A 13,372-nucleotide genomic window follows, 5' to 3' on the forward strand; every position below is an offset into this window, starting at 1 on the left:
TTTTATTTCAATTTTATCATGAGGTTGATATAGAAAGAGTTATAGAGGGGAGTCCTTGGACTTTTGATCGTGCACCTCTCATCTTTGAAAGAGTGAAACATGGTGAAAATCCTAGAAGTATTCCATTGTTGAATCTGGAACTATGGGTTCAACTCCATAACATGACAGTAGGTTTCATGTCAGCCAGAGTGATTCAAGGGGTTGGTAACTATATTGGAACCTTTGTTAAGTCTGATCCCAACAATTTTTCGGGTGTTTGGCGAGATTATTTGCGCATCAGAGTAAAAATCAGAGTGGATTTGCCACTGAAGAAGAAAAAGAAACTGGAAATTCGTGGTGGTCCGACTTGCCAGGTTCAATTCAAATACGAAGACTTGCCAACTTTTTGCTTTATTTGCGGAATCCTTGGACACTCCGAGAGGTTCTGTGAGAAGCTCTTTGAAGTCCCAAAGGAACAAATTGTCCAGGAGTATAGCCTTGAACTGAAAGCTGCTCCAAGACGCAGGAACTATGCTGATGGTTCTCGGTGGTTACGATCGGGCATTGCAGTGAAAAATAAGCCAACTGATCGGCCTGAAGCAAGCAGCTCCAACGATGGTCGCCGGAATCACCATGCTGCACAAGTCACGGGCATGCAGAATTGTGTGATTGCTGAAAATCGGGCATCCCCATTACTCTCCCATGATTCTCGTGATAAGATGGAGGCACCAGTTATGGGGAGAATTGACAAAGTAAATGGAGGAATATTTAATGATGAGCAATCCCTTGTTTTAAGGAAAGAAAAAGAGAAAGTTGTACAAGAGGTAACTGATTGTGATTTGAATACTGGATTGACTTTTGTTGATAATAAAAGGAGGAGAATGGGCCTAGAAAAAGATAATGGGCTAAGTGATAGCCACCACATGGAGTTGGGCCGTGAGGCATGTAGTCCAAATGGGGAAGAAAATAATATGGACCTTTCTCTTGCAACATACAATGATACAGGAGCCCAATACGAAAATTCAAAAAACTTGGGAGAGGCGGGTGCTGGTTTCCAGGCCCGCCAAGCATTATGAATGTTCTGAGCTGGAATTGCCGGGGGCTTGGGAACCAACGGACTATTCAATTCCTTAAAGAAATGGTTTTTCAAAAGAGACCCGATTTTGTCTTTTTATGTGAAACAAAGTGTCCTAAATCAAAAGTTGTGGGCTTGGCCCAAACTTTGAATTTTGATGGTGTATTTGTGGTTGATGCTATTGGGGCTTCGGGTGGTATTGCAATGCTATGGAAAAATGAGGATTCAGGCTCCTTGTTGGGTTTTTCTAAAAATCACATAGATTTGCAAGTCTCTTCATCACCTACTTCTCCAACATGGCGTCTCACTGGTTTTTATGGAGAGCCCAACAGAAATAGAAGAAGCGATTCGTGGACACTTCTCAAAAGCCTAAAGGACCGGTCTTCTCTCCCTTGGTGTGTAATTGGAGATATCAACAACATTGTTCGTCAAGAAGATAAGAGGGGAGGGCGCCCTTATCCTCAATGGTTGTTAACGGGCTTTCAGCAAACATTGCTTCATTGTGGATTGGATGATCTCGAGTTACAAGGTCATCAATACACTTGGGAAAAAGGAAGAGCGACGAATGCATGGATTGAGGTACGTCTTGATAGAGCCCTTGTGTCTACTTCTTGGAATCACTTATTTCAATCGGCTTGCCTTTATAACCTGGGATTTGCTACTTCAGACCACTCACCTTTATTCCTAGAACCGGTTGTGAGGAATAATTTTATTCCTAGTCGTCGCTTTCGTTTTGAGAATTCTTGGTTAAAAGAGCCTTATTGTTTTGAGATTGTGCGTGATGTTTGGGCCCAGGATCAACATATTAGTATTCAAAGTAAGATTAATATGTGTGCTGAAAAGTTGTCCATTTGGGGGAAGGAGATTACTGGTTCTTTAAATCATCGTATTAAAAGCTATAAGGCGGAACTGAAGAAGCTTCATAGCTTGAGGGATTCTGTCTCAGTCCAAAGACATGCCGAAATCAAGAAAAAACTTTATGATGCTTTTGATCAAAGGGAGAGTTTCTGGAAACAACGAGCAAAACAATTCTGGTTGAAAGAGGGGGATCACAATAGCAGTTATTTCCACAAGGCTGCCACTAGTAGGAAGAAAAATAATCAACTTTCTCAACTGAAAGATTCCCACGGTAATTGGGTCTCTTGGGAGTCGGGTTTGCCATCGGTTGTGTCTGATTATTTTCAAGAATTATTTCAAGCCTCGGGTTGTGATTGTAATGAGGTTGTTGATTGTGTGCCTAGAGTGGTGACTGATTTAATTAATTCTGAGTTATGTCAACCGATTAACGAAGAAGAGGTGCGAAAAGCAGTCTTCCAAATGCATCCAGATAAGAGTCTGGGACCTGATGGGATGACTCCTGCTTTTTTCCAGAAATGTTGGCCGATTGTGGGAGAGGAAGTGGTCAAGAATGTCCGTTCTTTCTTTGATAATGGGATCCTTACTGATGGGTGTGGTGACGCGAATGTAGTGCTTATCCCAAAGAAGAAAAATCCTGAGCGTATGTCTGATCTTCGTCCTATAGCTTTATGTAATGTTTTGTTCAAGATTATAACAAAAGTTATGGTGAATAGGATGAAGCCTTATATGGATTCCATCATATCTGAGAACCAAAGCGCCTTTATCCCGGGAAGATTGATTTCTGACAACATTCTAGTTTCCTTTGAGGTTCTGCATTATCTCAAAAGGAAGAGAAAAGGCAAGGATGGTTTTATGGCTCTAAAGCTAGACATGAGCAAAGCTTATGATCGCATTGAGTGGGACTTTCTTGAGGCTATGCTAAGGAAATTAGGCTTTGTTGACAATTGGATTCAGCTCATCATGAAATGTGTCAAATCTGCAAAATACAGTGTTATTCATGGTAACAATGAAGTTGGCCCAATTACTCCTTCAAGAGGCATAAGACAGGGTGACCCTTTATCTCCTTACCTCTTCATCCTTTGTGCGGAAGGTTTCACTGCGTTGCTTCGCAAGTTTGAACAACGAGGATGGCTTCATGGTTGTAAAGTCGCCAATGGTGCTCCTAGAGTATCCCACATGTTGTTCGCAGATGATAGCTACCTTTACTGTAAGGCTACTGAAGCTGAAGCTAGGCGAATACAAGAAGTTTTAAGTAAGTTTGAATCTGCTTCAGGTCAAAAGGTGAATGTCTCCAAATCTTCAATCTTTTTTAGTGCAAACACCTTGAATTCCATGAAAGATAGATTAAACTCTATGCTAGGGATGACCACGGCCAATGAAAACAGTCTCTATTTGGGTTTGCCTAGTTCTATGGGGAGGAATAAAACAACAGCTTTGGGCTTCTTGAAAAATAAAGTGAAGAACCGATTACTTGGCTATGGTACAAAGTTCTTATCAAGGGCGGGCAAGGAGATATTAATAAAAACAGTGGCACAAGCTCTTCCAAGCTATGCAATGAGTGTTTTTTTAATACCTCAAGAAGTCATAAAAGAGATGGAGAGTCTAATTTCAAAGTTTTGGTGGCAATCTTCGAGTAGCTCTCCCAAAGGTATCCATTGGATGTCATGGAAGAAACTTTGTAAGCATAAAACTAAAGGAGGTATGGGCTTTCGTAACTTAAGAAGCTTCAACTTGGCGTTGTTGGGAAAACAAGGTTGGAGGCTTATTACACAACCAGATACGCTTGTTTCAAAGATCTTCAAGGCAAGGTATTATCCTCGGGGCTCTTTTTTCTCAGCAGATATTGGCACTAATCCCAGTTACGTCTGGCGTAGTGTCCTTGAAGCTCGTCAATTGGTGACTAAAGGTGTTCGTTGGACTGTGGGAGATGGCACCTCTATTCCGGTATTGGGTGCACCATGGCTACCCGATCCCCAAGACCCTTTTGTCTCCTCTCAACATCCTGCTTTAGTTGGTGCCTCGGTCTGCAATCTGATGGAGAATAATGGATCGGGATGGGATGAAGAATTAGTGGCTGATTTGTTTGATTATCGTGACCAACAACTCATATTTCAGATTCCTGTACAACATCTTCACGGGCAAGATAAACTCACCTGGATTGGCGAAGTCTCAGGCTCTTTTACAGTGAAGAGTGCTTACAAAATAGTTCAAGATTTGCTTGGGGAGAATGTTCAAGACACAGCAGCAGTTGAAGCTTTTTGGAAGAAATTTTGGGCGCTGAAGCTACCTCCGAAAATGAAAAATCTGGTGTGGCGTGCTTGTCAAGGGTGTCTCCCGACGATGGTTCAGTTGCGAACTAAAAGAGTTAATGTGTCAATGATTTGCCCTATGTGCAATACGCAGGAGGAGACCATTTTCCACGCCCTTGTTGAATGCCCAGCTGCTCGACTCTGCTGGAATAGAGTCGGTATAGGAACACTGCTGCAAGAAAATGCAGCGTTTATGGACTGGTGTCTATCAGTTTTTCTGGTGCTTGATTCAGATCAGAAAAAACTTTTAGTTGCACTTTGTTGGTCACTTTGGAACGCTAGGAATGAGAAGGTTTGGAACAACAAATTATCTAGTGCGGAAAGTATAGTTTATTCGGCAAAAACTTACCTTAATCAATGGCTTGATGCTCATAGTTCTACCACAATTTACCCGTGTCCTGGCTTGATGCAAGGTGACGGGGCTGAGCAGTGGCAGCCACCAATTGCAAATAGTATTAAGGTTAATGTTGATGGCGCTATATTTGCTGACACTAATAAGTATGGGTTCGGTTTTGTGGCCCGTAATGCACAAGGTTTGTTGATCGAAGGCGTTACCAAGAGTTACCAAGGGGCGGCCACACCAGAATTCGTTGAAGCATTGGGTGTTAAGGAAGCTTTAAGTTGGATCAAGAGAAATCATTTTAGCCAAGTTGTCCTTGAAACCGACTGTTTGGTACTAATACAAGCTTTGCGTAGTTCACTTGAAATGATATCCATGTTTGGTCAAATGGTTAAAGATTGTAAAGCTTTATTGAAAGAAATTCAAAATGTTTCTGTTTTGTTTGTTAGGCGATCAGCCAATAAGGTAGCTCATAACTTTGCTAGAGCTTCCTTATTTTATCCTGATTGCAGTTTCAACTTGGGGTCTGTCCCGGTTGATTTGCTACCTGCTTTGGTAGCTGAATTTAATGGTTAATAAAGTTAAGATTTTCCATTCAAAAAAAAAAAAAAAAAAATTATGGGTGTGTTATAAAATTAAAGGTGTGTTTGGAAAGCTACATTAAATTTGAATTGGATGTAGTTAAAGGTAATTATAAAGTTTAAAGTGTTTGTTTAATATGTAATTATATAATAATTGTATAATTAAAGGTAATTAGAAGACCTCAATTACTCTCTTCAATTCTCGTACTCATAAGTATAATTACATACCAAAAATAAGTTTAATTATATAATTAATATAATAATTATTATGATTTAGTCTTTCATTTTTATTTTCTTTTCTCATATACATAATTTTATTTTTAGTAATGTGTACGATGCTATTTTATAAATTTTTAGTATGATTTTTTTTTGTATTATTTGCAAATAAAGGAAAAAAAAAAAAAGAAACTAATATACGGATATATGAAATTTGATTTTTAATTTTTAACATCACTTTTTGAGTTATTTTTTGAATTAGATATCTAATAGATTTATTCATGATTTAACATAAATTTTAATTGATGAAATGCTTAATTTATTTTAGGGGTTTTTTCATTTTTACACTTCAAAATATTTTTTTTTTTGTATTTTTACGGAATTCTACTTGGAAACTCCTATTGCAACTAGCGCTGCAACCTAAATTGCAACAAAAAATCGTACAAAAACTCCTATTGCAACTAGAGCTGCAACCACTTTAGAAACCCAAACCGTAAATTTGAAAAAAAAAAAAGTTAAAAAAATAGTATATGAGGTAATTCCCCTTTATTTTATAATTAATTTTTAATTAACATAGGAGTGACAAATACTCAAACTTTTAAATTTAGAAAACTATACATTAAATAATAACTCAAAATATATGAAAGGCAAAAGCAATCAAATAGTCTTAATATAGATAAAAATTATTTAAAATATGTGATAAAATTATTATGAAATTTAAGTTTATTTTACGAATAGAATTTATTTATTTTAAAATTAATAGATAAAATTTTATTTTAAGTATTTGTTACAATATTAATTCATTGCTCTATAATTACCAACTATCTTGTCAAACATGACAATATAAATTCATATATAATTTATTATGAATGTATGTGTGATGATGAATCGTTAATTTTATAGTTAAAATTAGGTGTAGGATTTACTTTTGTTTTTTTTTTTAGAAAAATAATGTAAGTCATTATGGGGCATAGAAATTTTTATGTAATTTTTTTCTTTCAGAAATTAATTTTACATAAAAAGATTTTACGGTGTAATATTCATTGCAAGTGAGCTTAGTTTCTAATCTTGAAACTCCGTCGTGCACCACCATACGACCACCGCATGGAGCTCGGGTTCACGATGGAACCCCGACCGTGTATGAGCCCGACGACCCCCTGGCCTCCTTCTGAACAAATTTGTATGGCACTTGTCAAACTCGGTCATAGTGCCACCCACATAGTGTTTCAAACTATTTTTATTGCACCAAAAACTCCCATAGTGCATATTTATACTAAAGTACAAAACCTGCCAACAACAAAATAACAAAAATTTACAATAAAGTTGATGACATAAAGCCTAAAGTCATATGCACATATGCTCACATGCTAGTCAAAGCATATACCCCACAAAAAAAATTAAAAAATAGTTGGGATATTGGAGGCTAAATCATTTGAACTTTAAATTTTTTGACACTTAACCACAAAAATTGATTATCTGGGGGCAAAACTACCTAAATTCCCATTCTGTTTTCCTCTATACCCATACTTCCAAAAATTATAGTTAAGTGCCACAATGGACTGCCTACGTGTACACACTTGTACACATGACAAAATTTTAGTGGCCCACACAATATTAATTTTAAAAAATAATTATAAATATTTAAAAAATTAAAAAAAAAAAACAGAAAAAAATAATTTTTAAAATATTTTCTTTTTGGGATATTGACGGCTAAACCACCCGAATTTTAAATTTTTTAACACTTAACCTCAAAAATCGATTTTTTAGGGACAAAACTACCTAAACTCCCATTCTATTTTTAACACTTTTCCTTTTTCTTTCTTCTTCTTCTTAACTGAAAAAACCCTAGCACCCAGTCACCTACCCCACGTCCCAACCTTCTCCGACTCCCTTCTCACACACTCTCTCTCACGGTGCACAACGCCGACCTTCTCCGACTACCCCTTGTTATACAGGTCACAAAATTGAACCCCACGACCCAAAAACTTCCAACCCCGGATCTGCCCTCTTCTCTCTCTCCTTCGATCTTTCTCTGACCCGCCTCTATTTTTTTTGTTTAGTCCAACCCCCCTCCGGCGACCACCGCGAAGAGAGAAAGAGATATATATAGATATATATAGAGAGAGATAATAGACGAGAAAAAGAAAGAGAGGGTCTGGGAAGGAGAAGATCAAGAGAGAGAGAGAGAGAGGGCAAATGGCTCCAGCGAGGGCATGGGTGCTTCGGCTCCGGTGAGGTCTTAGGTGGTGAGATGAGAGAGAGAAAGAGAGGGCTTGGGAGGGAAGGCTGGGAGATTAGGGTTTCAGAAAGTTTAAGAAAGAAAGAAGAAAGAAGAAGAAAAAGAAAAAGAAAAAAAGTTAAAAAAAAAAAATTAAAATTATTTTCGATTTTTGTGGTTAAGTGTTAAGAAATTTAAAGTTCGGATGGTTTAACCACCAATATCCCGAAAAGAAATTATTTTTAAAATTATCTTTTTTTGTTATTTTTTAATTTTTTAAATATTTATAATTATTTTTTAAAATTATTATTACGCGGGCCACTAAAAATTTCCACGTGTACAAGTGTCTACACGTGGGCAGTCCATTGTAACACTTAACTGTGATTTTTGGACGAAGGTGTACAGAGCGAAACAGAATGGAAATTTAGGTAGTTTTGCCCCCAAAAAATTAATTTTTGTGGTTAAGTATTAAAAATTTAAAGTTCAAGTGGTTTAGCCGCCAATATCCCCAAATAATTTAGGGAAATTTACATCCACACCCTTAAAATACATCTAATTTACATATGTACCGTAACTTTTAAAATTATCGAAACTACAATTATATTTATACCGTTTTAATTTTAATCATGTTTTTTTGGTTCAGGTAATGTCACTCTGCAGTACTCCACATACTCCATGCGCCTAACACTTCGTCTTGCTTTTTTTTTTTACTTATATATATGTGAAATACTATTTAATTTTAAAGGATTTTCTCTTTCCTCCTCGTTATTCACTCATTTTTTTTTGGTTTAACTTTACAAATGTAATAAATATTATTTAATTTTAAAAGATTTTCTTTTTCCTCCTATTTTTATATTTAAAAAAAAAGGCTACACTACTAATTATTTGGCATGAAGAATTGTATCATTGCAATCTACATTTTAAGATGATTATTTTTATAACTGAAAAGTATATCTATTTTCGCTAACCAGAATTAGAGATAACATTTTAGTTTATTTAAAAAAAAAATATTTATCAAAAATTTCTTTTAAAATCATTTTATGAAAAATAATTCATTGGTTTCTTATCCATATCATAACCAATTGATCCAAAAATTATGCACTATTTATAATGATTTTCAAAATAATTTGTAACTTTCTTCTTTATTTAATTAATCAAAATTTTTGTATAATTCACATTTAAAAATTGTGGGTGACTTAAACGTTTATGAAATATATACTTTTAAAATATAGTTTACTAAAAGAGAAAATTAAATTGTATACCCACTTTACTTTATTTATTTTAATTTTTACCTCCATTTTTATATCCTTTAAAATATAAGAGAGTGAAGGTATATTAGGCAACCCACTCAAAAAAGTGGGTATATTTCAATAAAATATAATATGAGGGTATTTTTAATTAATGAATATAAAAAAAAGGTATTTTCAACTTATCCCTTACTAAAAATAATAGCATGTTATACTATATATGACAACTAATTAGTTTTGAAAATAAACTTGATGGTACTCAAACCTATTAATATAACCTAAAAAATAATTAATTGATTATTAAAGTGTTACACAAATAAGTTTTGGAGGTAACGAAAAATGTATTTTAAATTATATAACATAAAAATGATATTTTTATTATATGAAAAAGTAACTAATTGGTTTCTTATCATTATAAGGGGATATTTGCGGCATAAATACTATACGTTTTCGGTTTTATACACTTAAATACCACATGTTTATTTTAATATGCCAAAATAAACTAATAGATTTATTAGCATATACGATAGTATAGCCTATACTAAAAGGCTATTATGTAAATAAAGAATGAAAATTTGTTTCAATATACTAAAATAAGCTAATGTATGAGTATAGGCATAGTATAGCCATATATGCCAAATGAATTTATGAGCAAGACATTTGATGTGAACAAGGTATTTTATCATATTCAAATCTTTGACAAGTGCATATATTGTTATCCAAGTTCACTATGTAAAACATGTTATAGTCATGTACTTTGTATACAGCCAGATTTGATTTCTAGACTTGAAAAAAATAAACTAATTAGTTTGTTATTTCATAGCACACATTGTGTTTGAAATAAAAACTGAATTGTAGTTCCAATATACAAAAAATAGACTAATAGGTTTATTGGCGCATACATTATGTTTGATTATAGTTTACTTTGTATTGAAAAATATATAATGTTGTTCCAACAAACAGAAACTAGTAGGTTTATTGACATATATAATAGTAGGCTATATGAAATGAAATAAATTATTGTTCCAATATACGAAAAAAAATAAAAATTTGTTTCAGTATGCCAAAATAAACCAATAGATTTATTAGCATATACGATGGTAGGTTATACGAAAAATGTAAACAAGGAATGAAAATTTGTTTCAATATGCTAAAATAAACTAATCTGTTTATTTGGCATACATGAGTATAGGCATATTTGATTATAGGATTTTTGGTCTGATCATCATCTTTTTATTTTAAAATTGATGATTTTATCAAAAGTAACTCATTGATGTCTTATCGAAATCATAATTAATTGGTCCAAAAAATGTGTCTTATTAGAATGATTTAAAAGTTATTGTAATTTCATTCTTTATTTAACTAATCAAAAATGCATGTATTAATTTATATTTAAGAAAACATGGGTGACTTAAATATTTATGATATATATATTTTTTAAAAAAAATATAGTTTGCTAAAATGATAGCTTACTGGATGATAAATTATTATTTTTGAAAATAAACTTGAAAGTTACTCAAATGTATTAATATAACCTAAATAATTAATTGATTATTAAAGTGTATACATGTAAATTATAGTAACACATTAGTATATCTTATTGTAACACAATAATTTTTTAAATAGTATGAAAGGTAAAATAAATATTGTTACAACAAAAAAAAAAATAAATAAATAAATAACATACAAGTATATCTAAATCAACATAATATAAACTAAAAATGAACATATAGTTTAAAATAACTAATCTAAAAATTAAAAATTATCTATAAGAGATATTTTTATTTAAAGTGGATCATTTTATAAAAAGTAACCAATAGGTATATTATTAAAATCATAATTAATTTAAATATTACTATAAAATATATTAAATAAAATTATTTCATATTTATGCTTATTCATTATACTATATGAAAATTAATTAGTTCCTACTGCAAACTTAAAAGGTAACTAAAAATATTACTTTAAAATAACTAATTAGCAATTTAAATGCTTACTAATTTTACCAATAAGTTCTGTGAGGTTTCTTTTTTTTTTAAAAAAAAAAATATTGTAACTTATTAGTTTTAAATATACTTGAAAGTAACATACATTTTTTTACGTTTACAAAATAAAAAATAAGTAACGTAAAAGTATTTAAAATAACAAATTAATTTCATATAATTTGAAAATAAACACATAAGTTTCAAGGTAATAAACAGGTATATAAAATAATCGGTAAAATAAAAATAGTAGCTTATTATATTATATGCCAACTCATTAATTTTGAAAATAAACTTTAAGGTTACCTAAATATATTTTAAATAATAAAATAGCACAATATAACTTAAAAATAGCTAATTGATTATTAAGATGTTTACAAATAAAGTTTTAGAGGTAACCAAATTGTATCTCAAATTATATAATTTTAAAATGATATTTTTTTACGTAAAAGTATTTAATTAATTTTTTATCAGCATCATAAGTAACCAAAAGGTTACTTTTGAAAACTCGGGAAAATAATAAAAAAAAATGAAATTCGGGATTAATTTCATTTCAGGCATATTATTTTAAAATTAAGGTATTTTTTAATGATGTGGCAAGGTATTATTGTAATTGAGATATATTAAGGTATTTTTGTAAATAATTTATATTTTAAGTATATTATTGAAAAAATCCCAATAATTTAATACCAACTTTATCATGCCCCGACAAAAACAATATAGATCAAATAAATATGTATACCTAACACAATATATTCAACTCAATATAAATATCAAACTCGATCTAGAACTATTTTCATACAGTGAACGGGAAGCAAAAAAAGAAAGAGACAGTAAAATTTAAAAACCATTTTTCAGTAAAACAGAAAGAAAGAAATATAGTAAAAATCATTTTGATTCACTCAAATTATAAAATAAACTATAAACAATCAAAGAAGAGAGAAATGAGATTGTACCTCCACCATCGTCGTCCTCCATTATATACGACTGGTTTCTGAGTACTTTTATTGTTCTCTCTTCAATCTTTAGGGATTTAGCTTAGGAATGAGGATCAAATGGGTCGATATGGACAAAATCGACTGAATTTTAGTAACTACACAATTTTTGTCTTCGATTTTTAGGGATTTAGGGATTTGGATATTGGGTGTCGATGATGGTTTCGAGTTATGGTTTCTCAAATGAATTATGAAAGTTATTTTTTTTATTCTTTTTATTTTAATACAATCAATTTAATTAATTTTAGATTTATTTGTTTTATTTGTTTTAAATTTTATTTATTTATTTTAGTTATTAGTTTTAGATTTGAGGGGAAAATAGAAATTAAAAAGGCTGTGATTAAATTTGGGGCGTCAACGTGTCACGTTAACTTACACTAACGGAATGGGTATGAACGCATTACAACTTTGTCGATACATTAAGTATTTTCACCGTTAATTTTTTAAGTTGGGGACTAATCTGTATCAACCTCAAAATTTTAGAGATTTTTACCGCAATTATTCTTATTAAATATTGAACTTAGAACTTTAATGTGGAGATCATGACTATCATGGCTATTAGAGATGGTGTTGGGACTGCTATGCATTCAAACACAATTTTCCTTTCCTTATTCTCTCTTAGCAAGTGAATCTTATATGTGTATATTTTATCAAGGATGCACTAGTAATATTTTACCGAGAATCAAAATGTTTTGGTACTTTATATTATTTGATCTCACTTTTCTTCAAATAAATAAATATTTGGTGTCGCTTTAATGTTCTATAAGCTAAAACTTTTATTTACTTTTTTAAGTTTGTGGAAGAGGCATATATTACAATTTCACGAAGGAATTTACTAAGAGAGACGAGAAAAAGACTTTATAAAAATAGAATTTTTTTTTTTTTTTTTTTTTTTTTTTTTTTTTGTAAATTTATACAGAATTAAAAAGAACACTTTTTTTTTTTATAACAATTAAAAGAGAACACTTAACTTGTAATTGAGATGATATTAGTATTGCCGTTTATTTAAATTTAATCAATTTTTTCATTTAGTGTAAAAGCAATTTGTATTTAAAGATAAATTATTTTATATTTGTTTAAATGTGTAATTTATTTTGTATTGGTTCCTAATATAATTAAATTAAACAAAAATATTTTTAATTAAAAGAAACAGTAGGCACAATAAAGTAGAGCCTATAGAGTTTTTTTTGTAGTGCCTAATGTATTACGAATTGAACATGGACTCGATACTTGGATTATAGGCATGCACGTCGTCAGTTGTCATGCCAAAGTACACCTTTTTGGCACCAACTTTTGAGCACGACAGAATAGGCACGACATGTCGTGTCAATAGGATGTTGGGCACGAGAAAAGGACTTCTAAGCACTCCTTTTGTTGTCATGCCCGTAAAATGTTTTCTTCTTGTAGTGTTGAGTCTGGGTTGGAGTTCGCAACCACTACCTCTAATTTTATAGTTACAAATTAGGGTATGTTTTATCTTTTTGGAACCACATGTATAATAAAGTCAATAATGCTCCCATAAATAGAACTCTAATGGAGAGAGAATCTTCAACCCATTAATTATCCAAGTAA

This window comes from Cannabis sativa, chromosome 3, assembly GCF_029168945.1.
Source record: "Cannabis sativa cultivar Pink pepper isolate KNU-18-1 chromosome 3, ASM2916894v1, whole genome shotgun sequence".
Classification (NCBI taxonomy): domain Eukaryota; kingdom Viridiplantae; phylum Streptophyta; class Magnoliopsida; order Rosales; family Cannabaceae; genus Cannabis; species Cannabis sativa.